The sequence below is a fragment of the Hemicordylus capensis genome, chromosome 6 (genome assembly GCF_027244095.1).
Source record: "Hemicordylus capensis ecotype Gifberg chromosome 6, rHemCap1.1.pri, whole genome shotgun sequence".
Lineage (NCBI taxonomy): Eukaryota > Metazoa > Chordata > Lepidosauria > Squamata > Cordylidae > Hemicordylus > Hemicordylus capensis.
In genome coordinates, this window is record NC_069662.1 from 12,352,702 (window position 1) to 12,367,906 (window position 15,205).

The window sequence follows — 15,205 nt, forward strand, 5'->3', positions numbered from 1 at the left end:
CCTGGGAGAGGAAGTGGGCTGCACCACCTTGATTGCACGTGGCCAGGGCTGACTCAGACAGATTGTACAAACCAGCCCCTTAGTGATTTAAAAGACCCAGGAAAATAGAAGGTCTTCACCCAGTGCTGGAATGGCATCCAACATGGCCATGCCAGATGGTGGAATTCTCTGATGGAATTCCCCCCTGAAGGATATTTGTAATACCCTGCCACCACCAGACCAAGACTAAATCCAAGAACATCAGTGAGGAATATATTCCATTTGTGGTTGGCTTTCAGTCTGCTTCAGCTCACTGTCACCAAGCAATCGGGGACATCTGCCCCATTAGAGCAAATTCTGAACATCTGAGAAAAGCCATCAGTCACCCAGATTTGACTGCCCTTCGCTAACCTGCGGAAGCTCCTTGTGAGAGCAGGTCTTAAACCGCCTACTGCCAATCCAGGATCACACCACTGCCGATCCAGCCCAGGTATCACCTGTGCTTTCATTCATTCATTCATTCATTCATTCATTCATTTAGATTGCTTAATTAGTTTCTATACCAGCCTTCCAAAAATGACTCAGGGCAGTTTACATTAAAATAAAAACAACTAAAATCAATTAACACTTAAAATCAGAAACTATAAAAACAATATTTTGTTTATTTATGTATTTTTACATTTTATATCCCGCTCTTCCTCCAAGGAGCCTAGAGTGGTATATGACATACGTAGGTTTCTCGTCACAACAGTAGAGGAGAAGTAGGTACTCTGCTTCACAACAGTAGCAGTGAAGTAGGTTAGGCTGAGAGAGAAGTAACTGGCCCAGAGTTAAAACCAATTAACAATTAAAACATTTAAAGCAGTTTTTAAACCCTGGAAAAACAGGCCAAACATTTACAGTTTAAAAACCATTAAAAAAAACCCTGCAAGGCCAGGCCAAACAGACAGGTCTTAAGGGAGCTATAAGAGAGAACACCACATTCAGAAGTACAGTTATCAATAAAATTGACTGCATCACACAAAACATCACCTGTACTTCTGGTAATGAGATCTAAATCACAGGGTGCAAACATCTAGGATGTTGGGTGCAATATGTTGGGAAAACATCCACAGACCTGAGAACTACACAGCTACAACCCACAAACTAGCTATAACCAAATTTAAATAATACATTAAAACTGAACCACTGGTTGAAAAACATTTCATCTCCAGTCAGCATGCTTTATCTGATTTGGCAATATTGCCTGGGTGCTTTCCAGACTAGACCCTACAACGGGGTCAGGACAAATCTTGGAAGCGTGCTTCCACACTTCCTGTCTCGTGACACCACAGTCCCTACGCAGACAGCAGGGTACTGTTCACATTTCCAATGCCTTGTTATCAATTTAATCACTGTGATATAGAGCAAGGATGTCACATATCTGGCGTGAAAAAGTTGCTGTTTTTTCGGGTTGTTAGTTGCTGCAAGACTGCTCCCCCTGCTGTTTACGGCCCAAATGTGATTTGCCCGAACAGAGGCATTTTGCTGCTAATGAGCAGCTAGTCTGGAAAGCACCCTGTTGAGCAACCTTTTAAAGCAGAAATGTTGGACACCAGGGAGAATGTTTGGATTTTCAGGTTGAGGAATTGGAGTTATGGAATCTCCTTATGGAATTGGAGTTATGAAATCTCCTTTAGGGATGGGCATGAACTGGTCCGGAGGCCATTGGAAAGGCCTCCGGACCGGTCCGGACCAGTCCGGACCTGGGTGGTTCAGATTGGGGGTGGGGGGTAGCTTTAAGAGCGGTGGGGGGGTTTACTTACCCCTCCTGCCGCTTTCTGCTGTGGCGCCGTAATTGTTAGAGTAATTGGGGCGGCAGGATACTTCCCTGCCGCCCCTTCCCCGCTGTTGCTCTGCAAAAACTCCCAGTAATGCTTTGCACGCACGCACATCGTGCACGGGCTTCACGTCACTGATGTGCATGCGCGCAAAACATTACTGGGAGCTTTTGCAGAGCAGCAGCGGGGGAGGGGCAGCAGGGAGGTATCCTGCCTAACAATTACGGCGCCACAGCGGAAAGCGGCGGGAGGGGTAAGTAAACCCTCCCACCGCTCTTAAAGCTACCCCCACCCCAGTGCCGGACCGCAGTGTGATGGTTCCGTGCACACCCCTAATCTCCTTTGGGAATCTCCTTATGGGAGTCACAGCAGGAGAGAGGGCATGCCCTCAACTCCTGCCTGTAGGCTTCCAGTGGCATCTGGTGGGCCACTGTGTGAAACAGGATGCTGGACTAGATGGGCCTTCTTTGGCCCGCTCCAGCAGGGCTGTTCTTATGTTCTTATGACTGGAGAACAATTTGTGACACTTAACTCAATGGCCATCTATTCCGTCTTTTTCGTCTATCTGCCTGGCACAGAACTCTTCAGCCATACAATTCTTAAATGTCACCAAGCTCTCACAGTGCTACTTTAAAAACCAGCAGTTGCTGATGAAAGTAGAAGCCAAAATGGCCAACCTATAAATCCCTCTATTTGTCACAGATACAGACATGGCTAGCTGCAGCTTGTGGTTTACTGTTTTCAGGGAAGCTGGAGTGAGACCTGGGGCAAAAAGTGAAGGTGGGCCCCGCTGTCCACTTTCTCCTTTAGAAAGGCACGAGGGGGCGGCAGTATCAAGGCAGTGTGTGCACACATGTGCATTCAGAGTGGGGCTTTCCTGATTCAACCTGAGTGGGATCTAAACTCAAATGAGCCCACACCAAAGAACTTGTGAACATACACACGTGTGCATGCCTTAGAGCAGGCCTGCTCAACATAAGGCCCGAGGGTTGGAATTGGTCCACGGGGACTTTTTTGCTGGCCTCAGAGGTGGCCCAAAGTATTGTGGCACCTGAGGTGAGGTGCAAAATGCCACCTTGCCCCATAGACTTGGTGGGGGTCAGCCCCCTTTCAAAAGTGACCTTTGCAAGTATTGAAAGTACCTGGGGACAGGGAAGAGGAAAGATTGCTAGGAGCCTCCTCTTACCTTCTCATGCTGTGGGTAACTAATAATTGCTTTCCTTAATATTTTTAGTAATTAATTTTAATGTAATCATTAATGTGTTGAAAATTTACCTTGGCCTCTACATAGCAGGACATGGTTGGTTCTGGCCCACCAGAGTATTTGACTTGTAAACCCCTGCCTTAGAGGGAAGATTGGTTGTCACCCAGCCAGTAGGCAGAGACCTCCCTCAGGGGCCCAGGAACAATTGTGTCCTCCCCCTGTTCAATTTGTAGCTATGCTCCCATCTGTTTTATTATCACTGATGTTCTTATGGTTCTAGTAGTGTTTTCTTTTGTTATTTATTTGTTGTAAATATTTGTTATTGATGGTGTTTTCACTGTCATGGACACATTTTTTTTGTGATAGATAGATAGATAGATAGATAGATAGATAGATAGATAGATAGTCCGAGGTGAGCCATTCTGGGGAGAGCTCTCTGTATAGGTGGGGTACCACAACCAAGAAGGCCCTTTCTCCACCTGCTTCATCTGGCCTCAAAGGTGAAGGGGTCCCAGAGAAGAGCTTCCAACAATGACCGCAGTGTTTATGGAAGTGGTTTGCATGCCCTTACTTTTTTAGTAAGCCTCACACCAGTTCAAGGGCATTGTACTTGTACAACCTAATGGGAATGTCTGATACTCCTGCTCTTAGGCGAACCAATGTGGTGGGGGGCATCCACCACCTTCATGGTATGAGTGCTGCTTCCCATCTTGACTGCCTCTTGGCTCACTAGTCCACCTTAATCTTCCTTCCATTCCATCATGAACCCTACACCTGTGTCCAGGGGCCTTACCAAGATGAGGGTGCCCCTTGAACTAGGGATGTGCATAGAACCGGCTGTCTGGGTTCGGTTTGAGTCTGGACTGGATTTAAACCTGACCGAACCAGTTCGGTCCGGCACCCCCTCAACCCCCACTCAGTTTGGTCCGGTCCAGGGTGGTGGTTCGCGGACATTAACTTTTTTTTTTAAAAAAAAATTACCTTCTCCCCTTTGGGGAAGGTCGTCAAGGGGGTGGGGGGTCCACAGAGGTTCCCCCTCCCCCGCTGGCCTCCATTATCAAACCCCCCCGGCCAGTTTGGCCAGTTTTTCGGTTCGGCTGGCCCTCCGTAGTTTGGTGCGTTGGCCATTTTTGATGCGGCCGCACATGCGCAAATGGCCTCTATGAGGCCCTGGGTCATGCCAGGCCTTGCAGAGGCCATTTGCGCATACGCGTCGTCGTCCAAAATGGCCTCTGCACCAAACTAAGGAGGCCCGAACCGGCTGAAGAACTGACCAAACCAGCCAGAGGGGGTGATAACGGAGGCCAGTGGGGGGAAGGAGAACCTCTGTGGAAACCCCCCCCCCACCGCTGCTGCCTTGAGGACCTTCTCCAAAGGGGAGAAGGTACAAAAAATATGTTTTTAATGTTTTTTAAAAATGTTTGCGAACCTTACCAAACAGTCGGGGTTGGGTGGGTTTGGTTTGACCCTGTACCATCGAACCAAACTGGCTCATCGTCAAACTCATTTGACGTCGAGCCAGTCTGTGCATCCCTACCTTGAAACTCCATAGAAAGTAAAATGCCTTCTACTGCAAGTTGATTTGTTTTGTTTCGCCTTCCCAAAATTTACAGGATTCCTTGACCATTTCTGGAAATCCTAACATCTCTAAAATGTGGAGGTTATGAGGAGAAGGGCTTAAGGAGACAGGGCATCGATAATATGCTCTGAATTTCAGAAGGAATATGTTTCCCTCTTCCCTCTGAAAGGCAATGCTGCAGAGCCTGAATAGGGGACAGGAACATATCTGTACGTCGCTTGAGAGCGGAGCCCCCAGACCCTTCTGTGATTCAGCAAGGGATGCTGGGATATGACCCTCAGGCGCGTGATAGGATTGCTTCTGAACAACTGGCATTTTTATTTTACAAGGCATTGCCCAGCATAGGTGCAAAAAGTCTGGTATTTTACTGGGCTAAATTGACATCTTTGGAGGGTATGGTATAATTAACCTGAGCTCCCATTAGGCTTCATCTGGGCATGTCATATCCTGAAAAGAGAGGGGGGAGAGGGAGGGAGGGAGGAAGGGAGGGAGCAGGAGCAGCTAAAGGCCTCTGTGTGTCTGAGGCAGGATGGATGCCAAATGTTGCCTCTCACCCTGCTTGAATGAACCACCCTCCCCTTCTCCCCTCCCTGTTTATAAAAGCAGGGGGACGGAAGGGCATCTTGCTACCTCACTGGTGACCTAGAATCTGAAAAAGGAGTGTGCAGTCAGTAATCTGACGGTTCAGAGAGGTTGATGGAGGTGGGAGGGTCAGAAATGAAATTCCCTTCTGAGTTCTGAGAGTGGAATGGGAGTTAAATATGGGGTGTGTCCAGCAGAGAACCCCATAGGAGAGGTTGACACCCCTGGGAACAGGCTCCCTACTCACTTGCTTGTTGCATTTCAGGGGAATTCCCCAAGTTGGTCACGGAACCGATTTCTTCAGACTGGTTTTTCCATTGTGGCATAAAGAAAATGGGAAGGGAATGAGCAAGGGTGTTGCCAGCTCCTTAAAAGATCCTCAGCGTCCTGGGCTCACAGTCCCTGATCAATCTACAGCCCCCTCCCCTTTTGACAATTATGCCCCACCAATAAGAAATGTTTGTTAGGCATTATGAAATTATCAAGTCATAATAACAAGACTTTTCGTGTTCATGTCTACACCCACTCTCCCTCCAAGAGGAATAATAATAGTCAGCACTATTATTACTATTAGTCAACAATAACAAAAATAACACTAGTAGTAAACAATACATCAGCAAACAACCACAAAAGCATTAGCCAACAATAACAACATTAACACACATAGAGGCTGTTTAGACCAAGCTTGGCTGCCTACGAGAACCACTGGGAAGCATGTGACTCCTGGTGGCACCTCAGTGGCAAACCTGCCTAGGAAGCCCACCTCTTAAATGAGAGCCTGTGTGGTGTAGTGGTTAGAGTGCTGGACTAGGACCGGGGAGACCCGAGTTCAAATCCCCATTCAGCCACGAAACTAGCTGGGTGACTCTGGGCCAGTCACTTCTCTCTCAGCCTAACCTACTTCACAGGGTTGTTGTGAAGAGAAACTCAAGTATGTAGTACACCACTCTGGGCTCCTTGGAGGAAGAGCAGGATATAAATGTAAAAATAATAATAATAAAATGTGGTTATGGGCGCCAATGCTCCCTTCACCCCATTTACTTGACCATGTCTCAGCCCTGTCTGCTTTTAGCTGGTGCTGCAACACTGATGAGCACCCGCCCAGTGCATTTCTGGGAGGATCCCCACCCGTGTCCCCTGACTCCCCTCTAACAGGGATTCCCAGATGGTGTTGACTACAACTCCCAGCATCCCCTGCTGCACTCGCCTTTGCTTGGGGATTATGGGAGTTGTAGTCAACAACATCTGGGAATCCCTGTTGGAGGGAATACTGATCCCCACAATGCACTGTGCACTGGTATGGTGCATTGTGGGATTTCTGGGGACTGGGACGAGTCCCGGCCTCAGAGCAATCAGCTCTGCACGGAGCAGGGCTGTTCGTGTGGGAGCACGGAGTACGCCCCCAACAGGAAAACAACGATTGCCTGGAGGGGTGGTAAGGCTTGGGGAGCCTTTCCCTCGCCCACCCGCCTGGTACGTCATGTGAATGGCTCCAGAATTATCATAGCAAGAATACACCTATGCTACATGCTTTCCTGTTCAGGGCATCAATATGCGACATCGGGATGCCAGCGTTGAGAACACCCGATGGATGGTTTATTTATTGGTTTATTTATTTGATTTCTATGCTGCCCTTCCAAAAATGGCTCAGGGTGGTTTGCATTAAAATAAAAACAACTAAAATAAGTTAAAATTAGAAACTAGAAAAACAACATAAAACCATTAACAATGAGAACATTTAAAACTGTTTTTTAAAGAACCTGGAAAACCAGGCCAAAGATTTACAGTTTAAAAACAGTTTTAAAACCCTGGAAGGCCAGGCCAAACAGATAGGTTTTAAGGGTTCTCCTGAAAGCCAATAATGATCTCGAATTACAGATTTCTGCCAGGAGTGCATTCCACAGCCCAGGAGCAGCTACAGAGAAGGCCACATGCTGGTGGTAGCTGAAGACGGACCTCCTCAGATGACCTTAATGTGCGGTGGGGATCATGTAGAAGAAGGTGCTCTGCACTTGATGTTTGTTCCCTGATTTTACAAGTTCACTTGTGCAAGTCTTCTTGAAAGTAAGCCCCATTATCCTCAATGGGATTTACTCCAAGGTGAGTGTAGGAATGTAGACTCAGTGAAGAACTGAAAATTTGATGGTCACAAGCTGAGCTATGCTGCTGTTGTGAGCCAGCTTGTGTCTCTTGTTAACAGGAAGATCTAGAAAATAAATACTCTAATTCTCTCAAGAGAATTGGACTCTTCAAACATGCTGAGTGGCTCTTGCTTTCAACCTTAGAACGATTTGGCCCAGATTGAAATGCTTTACTCACACATGTAGTGCAACATTTGAATATGTTGAACAAAGAGAATTAGATGAAGGCCTATCCACATTGTTGAATGAGAAATATCAAATTTTCAGAACTGTAACTAAAGAGAAGGGACTACAGAAGCAACATCCTGAGAAAGTTAAACTATTAGAAGATCAGCTTCAGGGGAAAAAATGGAGAAGGTGGACAGGAAACCTTTGGAGGAGAGAAAAATCACTGGAACCAAAACAGAGGAAAGGTTTTAAGAAAACTGGACAGATAGGTATCCCTCTGCAAAAAGACAGACTGAGTTTTACCAGCGTCCAGTGTGGCCTGTCAGTGAGATTCTGCCTCACTGTAGTCCAAAAGGGTTACGGAGAGGAAGAAATCACAGAAATTTAATGCTATTTCCCCTGCACTTAGCCTCAGAACCTATCTGGAAGGGAAAATGGATCTCAGTCTAGCAAAACAGAGACACATTATGAGATCCTACCACCATGAAAAAGATGCAACAGAGTTGTATTTATCCTTGTCAAAAGCAGTACAAGAACCCCAAGAGATACTCCAGGATTTCCTAGTAAGGCTAATGGATTTGAGACCAAAAAAAAAATTCTGTTTGCCTCACAGGAAGCAGACTCTGGCTTAAAGTATTACCCTACCCTTGTACAAAATACGTTACTCCACTCCTTCCTGACAGGACATAAGAGTGGTAATATCTGGCTCTTGATATAACCTCATTTAAAAGACTGCCAGTTCACTGATGAACTTTTTATTTGAAAACCTGAACATGGTTGTCAGTAAGGAATGAGAAAGGGACCAGAAATGGGGAAGTGGGGCGCGGGCTAACTATACAATGCTTGCATCTAGAGCCTGAGCCTGAGGGGAGTGTGGTATTACCACCCAAGCAAAAGAGCAATCACTTGCTGAATGAGAGGAAGGAACTGAAAGCCAGTCTTGAAGAAATTAAAGAGGTTAAGGTTGAAGTCAACCTTCTAAAGCAAGCTGTTCGGAATGCCAACCAACACGCAAACTATGGGAATATAAGAGACACTGATAGCCAGTATCAAAGAACCTGTCAACAGACTGGACAAGGGGACACATCCAATCATTGTTTCCAGTGTAGGAGTGAGGAACACTACCAGTCAGGGTGTCATACCAGGAGGTTACCTCAGAAAAATATTCAGGTGGGAAATGGCAGAAGGTCATTCCAAAGGGACCAGGAGTGACCACAAGCAGCACGGTCCCAGAATCAAAATAAGCACATGGCTGGGAACCTGCCTGTACAGCTGAATGTGGCAGGAGCTACTTATGCCTGTAATCTCACCCCTAAGCAGAAAGCCGGAATGGTCTACTTGGTGGGGAAGAAATGTATTATTTGGTGCTTCCTCAACCATGTCAAGACTCCAGCTTCCTGGGATGCAGGAGCACAAGTGTCCATGGTGTCTAGCCAGGGGCAAAGGATAATCTTCCAGGAATTCCCCTGAGGAAGCTTGGAGAACTGCTGGAAATAGCCAGTGGACTGGAACTGAAAGCAGCAAATGGGACTCGAATACACTTTCAGGGCTGGGTTGAGGCCCAGTTTCAGTTATCCTTAGATGATGACATCTTGACTGTTCCCATGCTTGTCTGTTCAGGTGAGATGAAGCACATGGTCATTGGCTACAATGTAATTGAGGAGGTTGTAAAATGTCATAGTAGCAATTCAACCCGCAAAGCACCTACATCTAATTTCCTCAGAAGAATGCAGCATACGTTCTGGGGAAGTGCAGAACGTTTCAACAGCAAAACGTTTAAACGGGCTGTTTTGAATGTTTTGAGCTAGAAGCAGAACATCCTTTAAATAAAGGGTCTATTTTGAGCTTGAAGCAGAGCAACCCCGTTTCAATCAAAAAGTTTTGATGTTCCGAGTGCCATTTTGGAGGGCTGTTTTCCCCTTGCTGGTTGGTTTTCTGGCACTGGCTTCCTATTGACTTGAAATCTCCTTGCTTCTTGGTTGGCTTGTTATCATACAAATCAAGTGTTGTCATGGGCAACTGTGCCCCCATTGGCTGGGAGGAGGGAGGGGGGAACACAAAAGGAAGGGATTTCAAAATGTATTCAAAAGGACTGGGAGGCAGAGAGAGCCCTTATATTGTGCCTCTCTTGAAGAGAATATATCAGGAGGAGAGCAGGAAGGGATCAAGGAAGGTTTGATTTTGTGGTTTTCTTTTCTCAGCATTGAGAATATGCTATTGCTGCTATAACTATCTGGTTTTCTGGATCTCAGATTGACAAATACAGAACGTGGGTGCCTTTCTTCCTTGAGTTGCGGTTTGTTTTGTTTGTGAGATAGTGTTGTGGCAAGAAATGGACAGTGACAGCTCTGTGTGTGTGTGTGTGTGTGTGTGTGTGTGTGTAAGTGTAATATTTCTTGGTGATTGCTGTGATGAGCTCCGTGTCTGGCCTTGAGACTAACTTGTCCTTCACTCACTGCTCTGCTCTGCTCTGCAGTCTGTGTTGCAAGGTGTTGTACTGAGACAAAATATGGTTGAATTTATGGCTATGCTTGCTGCTAAGTAAGGATGCTGCTGTGGCAGCTGTTGCAATACTAGGAAGTAATGTAAGGAGTCATAATTGTGTGTAAGAGAGCAACTTGTGCTAATGATGCTATTGCAGTGCAGGCACTGTGGCTGGCAGTGGATTCTAGGTCTGGGAATCTTCTTTGGCCATTTTTGGACTGTGTTTGAAATTTGTGTTCTCTGTTGGGAGAGACAGATTCCCTTTTACTGTTTGCTTCTGCAGTTTTTTTCAAGGCAGGGTTGCAAAATGCATTGCAAATTGCAATGTAAAACTTGTGTGTGCACTCTGTGAGTACAGCTTGTTCTGGCCATAGGGAAAAATGGGGAAACTCAAAACACCCCATTGTTCCCCATGGGTAGGGACACCAAAGTGGGTTGTGTGGTAGGGCTACCTACCATCCAACCCACCAAAAAATGGCTAGGTAGGCGATCTTAAACAAATTTTTAACCTTTCCCCCATATGATCCTATGGGGGTTTGGGGAAAAGGTTAAAAAATTGTTTAAAATTGCCTGCTTGCCTATTTCCTTTGTGGGCTGGGTGGTAGGTGGCACCCATCATGCTCTACCACACAATCCACTTTGGTGTCCCTAGGAGCCACCCATAGGGGAAAATGAGGTGTTTTGAGGTTTCCCATTGTTCCCTATGTCCAAAACACTTGAAACATTGCAAGTTTGTTCTGTCAAATCAACTGGTTGGACTGATTGTTTTGACAAAATATTTTGGCCATCTGTGTTTCCTTTTGAGCTTGAAACAGAATACAAAATCCGTTTCATGCATATCCCTAATACATTCCTAAATGTTGGCACTGGAAGAGTGGAGACTTTAGTAAACCTCATTAGAGGCAACTGTTCTGGTCAATTATATGGCCTTAAGGTAGGGGAAAGGGATGTATGGATTCCTAAAGAAAAGGTCATATTTATGAAGTACTGGGTCCATGTACAGCCTCACCAGGAAAACCTGACTACTATATTTGAACCAGACCCAACTGCATGGTGGCCTGAGGACCTGTACCTTGAAGAAACATTGATCCAGATTCCAAGAGGAGCACCCTGCCAAGTAAATATCCCAATTAGTAATGACACAAACATGATATCCTCTTAAGAGGATGAACCTCACTGGGAAGTCTCCACCAGATCAAGTCTGAAACCCCAGTGGATATTCATGGACTGAACATATTTCAAGTAACTTCAGACTCAAGAGCCAGTAGCAACAGGCCTACACATTATGAATCCCATCAGATGAAGGGAGAAGAGGAAAGTATGTGGTTTGAACCAGATGTGGATCTGTCACCTCTCAAACCTACAGAGGGAAATGGCTGAAAAGATGTTGAAAGAAGAATCAGGAGCATTTTCCAGAGATGAGAGAGACCTGCAACAAATCCCCACACGGCAGATGCGTATCAATCTGCATGACCAACAACCAGTTCAGAAAACATACATCTCGATCCCATACTCATTATATAAAGAAGTAAAGGAACATCTGCAAGACCGCCTTAGCAAAAGATATATTAGAAAATCAGTGTATCAATGTAACAAAACCCTCATACTCATCTCTAGTGATCTGTGTTCGGAAGAAAGATGGGAGCCTCTGCCTCTGTGTGGACTATCGGGAACTGAACAGGAAGACAATATCAGATAGGCAGCCTATTCCCCAAATTCAGGATGTGCTTAGTGGTTAGGCTAAACTTGGTTCTCTATTTTGGAGTGGACCATCTCCAAAACAGGTGGATTGGTCCACCTATTTTGGACCTATCACCAAGTATACATCACTGAACAACGTTTACACCTGACTGCTTTTTTCACTCCCTCGGGGCTATATGAGTGGATCCAGATCCCATTTGGATTAATGCACCTGCAGCCTCCCAGAGATGTATGGAAGAATGCCTAGAAGGACTCAGGGATGACATTTGCATTCCATATTTAAATGATGTCCTAGTTTACAGTGGCACATTTGAGGAACATGTGGATGACGTGATAAGGGTGTTACAGCAGCTATAGAAACATGGCACCAAACTCAAAGCTTCTAAGTGCAATATCTTTAAAAGAGAAGGGCACTAACTGGGGATGGTGTTGTCTGCTGAAGGTTATGGAATGAATCCTGCTGACACTTTGGCAGTTCACACCCTGGCAGAACAAGCTCCAAAAACCATTGGGGAACTTCACAAATAACTTGGGTTTTTTTAAACTTACTATCAAAAGTATATCCAGGATTTTTCTCGAATGGCTAAACCTTTGCATGACTTGTTAAATTATCCTTTAGGATCGGACATGAATGATTCTCACAGAGTGACTAAAAAAGGCACAAAGATGGCAAGAACACAAGGGATTTGGGGGCGAATACCCTCCAAACAACCAATCACTTGGACTGAACATCATCAATGGGTATTGAATGAGCTGACTGACCACCAAGTGAAACCTCCAGTAATGGCATACCCAGATTTGTCATTGCCCTTTATTTTATATGTCGATGCCTCCAACAAAGGACTTGGTGCAGTTCTCTATCAATGACAGGAAGGCCGACTCTGTGTAATTAGGTATTGGGTATCATATTCACTCAGGGAAACTAGAGTTTCTGGCCCTGAAGTGCGTCAGAATGTATAATGTACAGTGATAATAATAATTCCTCCTCCTCCTCCTCCTCATTATTATTATTATTACCCATTAACATTTTGTTTTACTTCAGCAAGACCCAATGCCACAACTCAATGGGTCAGAGAACTGTCTGATTTTAATTTCAGCATAAAGTAACACCCAGGAAAATCAAATGTGGATGCTGCTGCATTATCTAGGATGCCTATTGCTACAGACAGTTACATGACACAATGTGCTTGTAACAATCAGGCAGTAACAGCCTTTCCTTTCCTGTTAAGAGTGAACTGGACGTGTACCCTGTCCTGACTGACAGGCGGGGACCTCTAGGGATCAGCCACTCAGCACACGCTGGATGGGACCTAGAGGGCCATGAAGCAGGAAGAGAAGCGTGTCTTTGGTCAGAAGCAGCTAGGTGGGAGGTGAGAGAGGACTGGTGGAAGGCTTAGTGAGGAGCAATGGAGTTTTGCTGCCTGGTCAACAGCTAGCTTGGAGAATTCTTTCCATGAAAGAATCTGCACAATCCTCGTAAGATCTGCAGATCCTTGAGAGACAGGATTGCAGGAAGCTTGAATTATCTCCTGGGATTTGGGGTGAGTTCAAGGGGGAAGGAAGCCAGGGCTTCTGGCTTCTGGAAATTTAGCCTAGGGAACAGTTTGCTAGTCAGTTTGCATCAGAAATGTATCTTTCTATCGTGTGCTCTGCATTTCCCTGATATTGTTCTAAGTTTGTCTATCAGTAATGTAACTAAGCTAAGAAACAATAGCCTGCGCCCAATTCTGCAACTAGGGTGTTGCAAAAGTCTTTGTCTCTGTAAACTCTTAGTCTTAGTAAACTCTTAGTCTTAGTCTCTGTAAACTCTTAGAGGTGGTTTTTGTATTTTCTTACATCTATGTTCTTTGCAGCTGGGTAACCACAATGTTTAAAGTGTGCTGCCCCAATATCATCTGAGGGTGCTTTTTGACGTATTCTTGTAGCTACTGAGTGTTCCTTTTACCTGTAACTAAAAGCTGAGAAAGCCTCAGATGGAAGCAGTCTGTAGTATTTTGAATAAAGTTTATTTTTATTTTTGTTCTTTGCAATTTTAACCAGCCACTTGAATGGATTTTTAACTCAGGAAAAGAAGGCTGTGAAAGGGCTTGCTCTGGTGCAACACATACCTCAGTTTGATTGTTCAGCAATTCTACCAGGTTCCTTACTATGTTGCTGCACATGGAAGGTTTTTGTACTTTTCCAATAGTAAGAGAAGGAGAATTTCCCTGGAAATTCACCCAAGCCAGGAGGGAATAAACTCTTGATAAGTGGGTGTGGTGGCAGCATATGATCTACCAGGAAAGTTTTGGGGAGCAGTCTTTTTGGGTGAAAGCACAGAGAGGGGATGATTCAGCATTTTTTCCTTCCCCTTACGTGGGCTTGCTTTAAGACAAAGGCTGGGTTAAATCCATTACAGTACTAAAGAAACAGCTACTGATATAACTGGCCCTATCCAACCCCAGCACAGAATCCTTCCAGAGGTTGTTGCTGATGTTTCTTTTTAGAATGTGAGCTCTTTGGGGACAGGGGACCATCTTATTTATGTACTATTTATTTTTCTGTGTAAACCACTTTAAGAACTTTGGTTGAAGAGTGGTATATAATAGTCTAGGAAACAATTCTATTGGCCTCACATGAAGCAAGACATTGAACACTATACTACCAACATTTGCAACTGAATCAAGCAAAAGAAATCTCATTGCTTTGCTAAAGCCCCACTAATGAATATTGTTACTTCAGAGCCTTTCAATTTAGTGTCTATTGATGTCTTGCATTTAGAGAGAAGTAAAGGAGAATATGAATATATCTTACTTCTGATGAATCATTTTACAAGATTTGTGCAGGATTTGTGCATTTACTACCAATAAATCTGGGAGGACAGCAGTAGACAATGATTTTATTCTGATATTTGGTTTCCCCAAAAGATTACATCATGATCAAGGTGCTGAGTTTGAAAACCATCTTTTCAAAAGACTTCAGCATTATTGCAGCATCAGCTCCTCCCATACCACACCATATCATCGAGGTAGAGAGAATGAATGGTACACTGCTGGCTATGTTGCACACTTTGCCAAAGAAACAAAAGGCCTATTGGAAAGACTCCCTTAACAAGGTGGTCCATGCCTACAATTGCACACAGCATGAAGCCACTGGATCTATTTATTGTTTGCGAGATCACCATGCTTACCAATAAACATTGCACTTGGGCTTTTGTAAAGCACTGCATCCTCATCAAAAGAGCACATATAGACAGATGGAAACAACAAATGAAAGACGCATATGGATTGGCATAACAATATTCCCAAACATCTGCTCTCTGGGGAAAATGCTGTTGTGACCAGGGAGTACATAGTGCTATCCTTAGCCTTGGGGACAGGGATTGGAATATTTTTGAAAGAGGAAGCCCTGTCAAACTGAGAGCTTATTGGGAAGACAAAATACATGTTGTGCTCCTGAGGAAAGGTGATGGCCCTGTCTATGCAGTGCAAGACGAAAATGCCAATGGGGAGATTAGGATCCTTCATCATAATCTATGACATCCCTGCCCCATTTTCTACAGGAGCAA

General features: G+C 44.9%; 1 protein-coding gene across 1 annotated transcript in view; it reads left to right on the forward strand.

The window, feature by feature from the left end:
• The first annotated feature begins 6,550 nt into the window (after positions 1–6,550).
• LOC128330289 (solute carrier family 12 member 3-like) overlaps positions 6,551–15,205 on the forward strand; it is a 72,424-nt gene continuing 63,769 nt past the window's right edge. The window contains exons 1-2 of the mRNA XM_053262910.1: positions 6,551–6,637; positions 7,043–7,264. The gene's annotated coding sequence lies outside the window, so the exon portion shown is untranslated. The remainder of the gene's footprint in view (positions 6,638–7,042; positions 7,265–15,205) is intronic.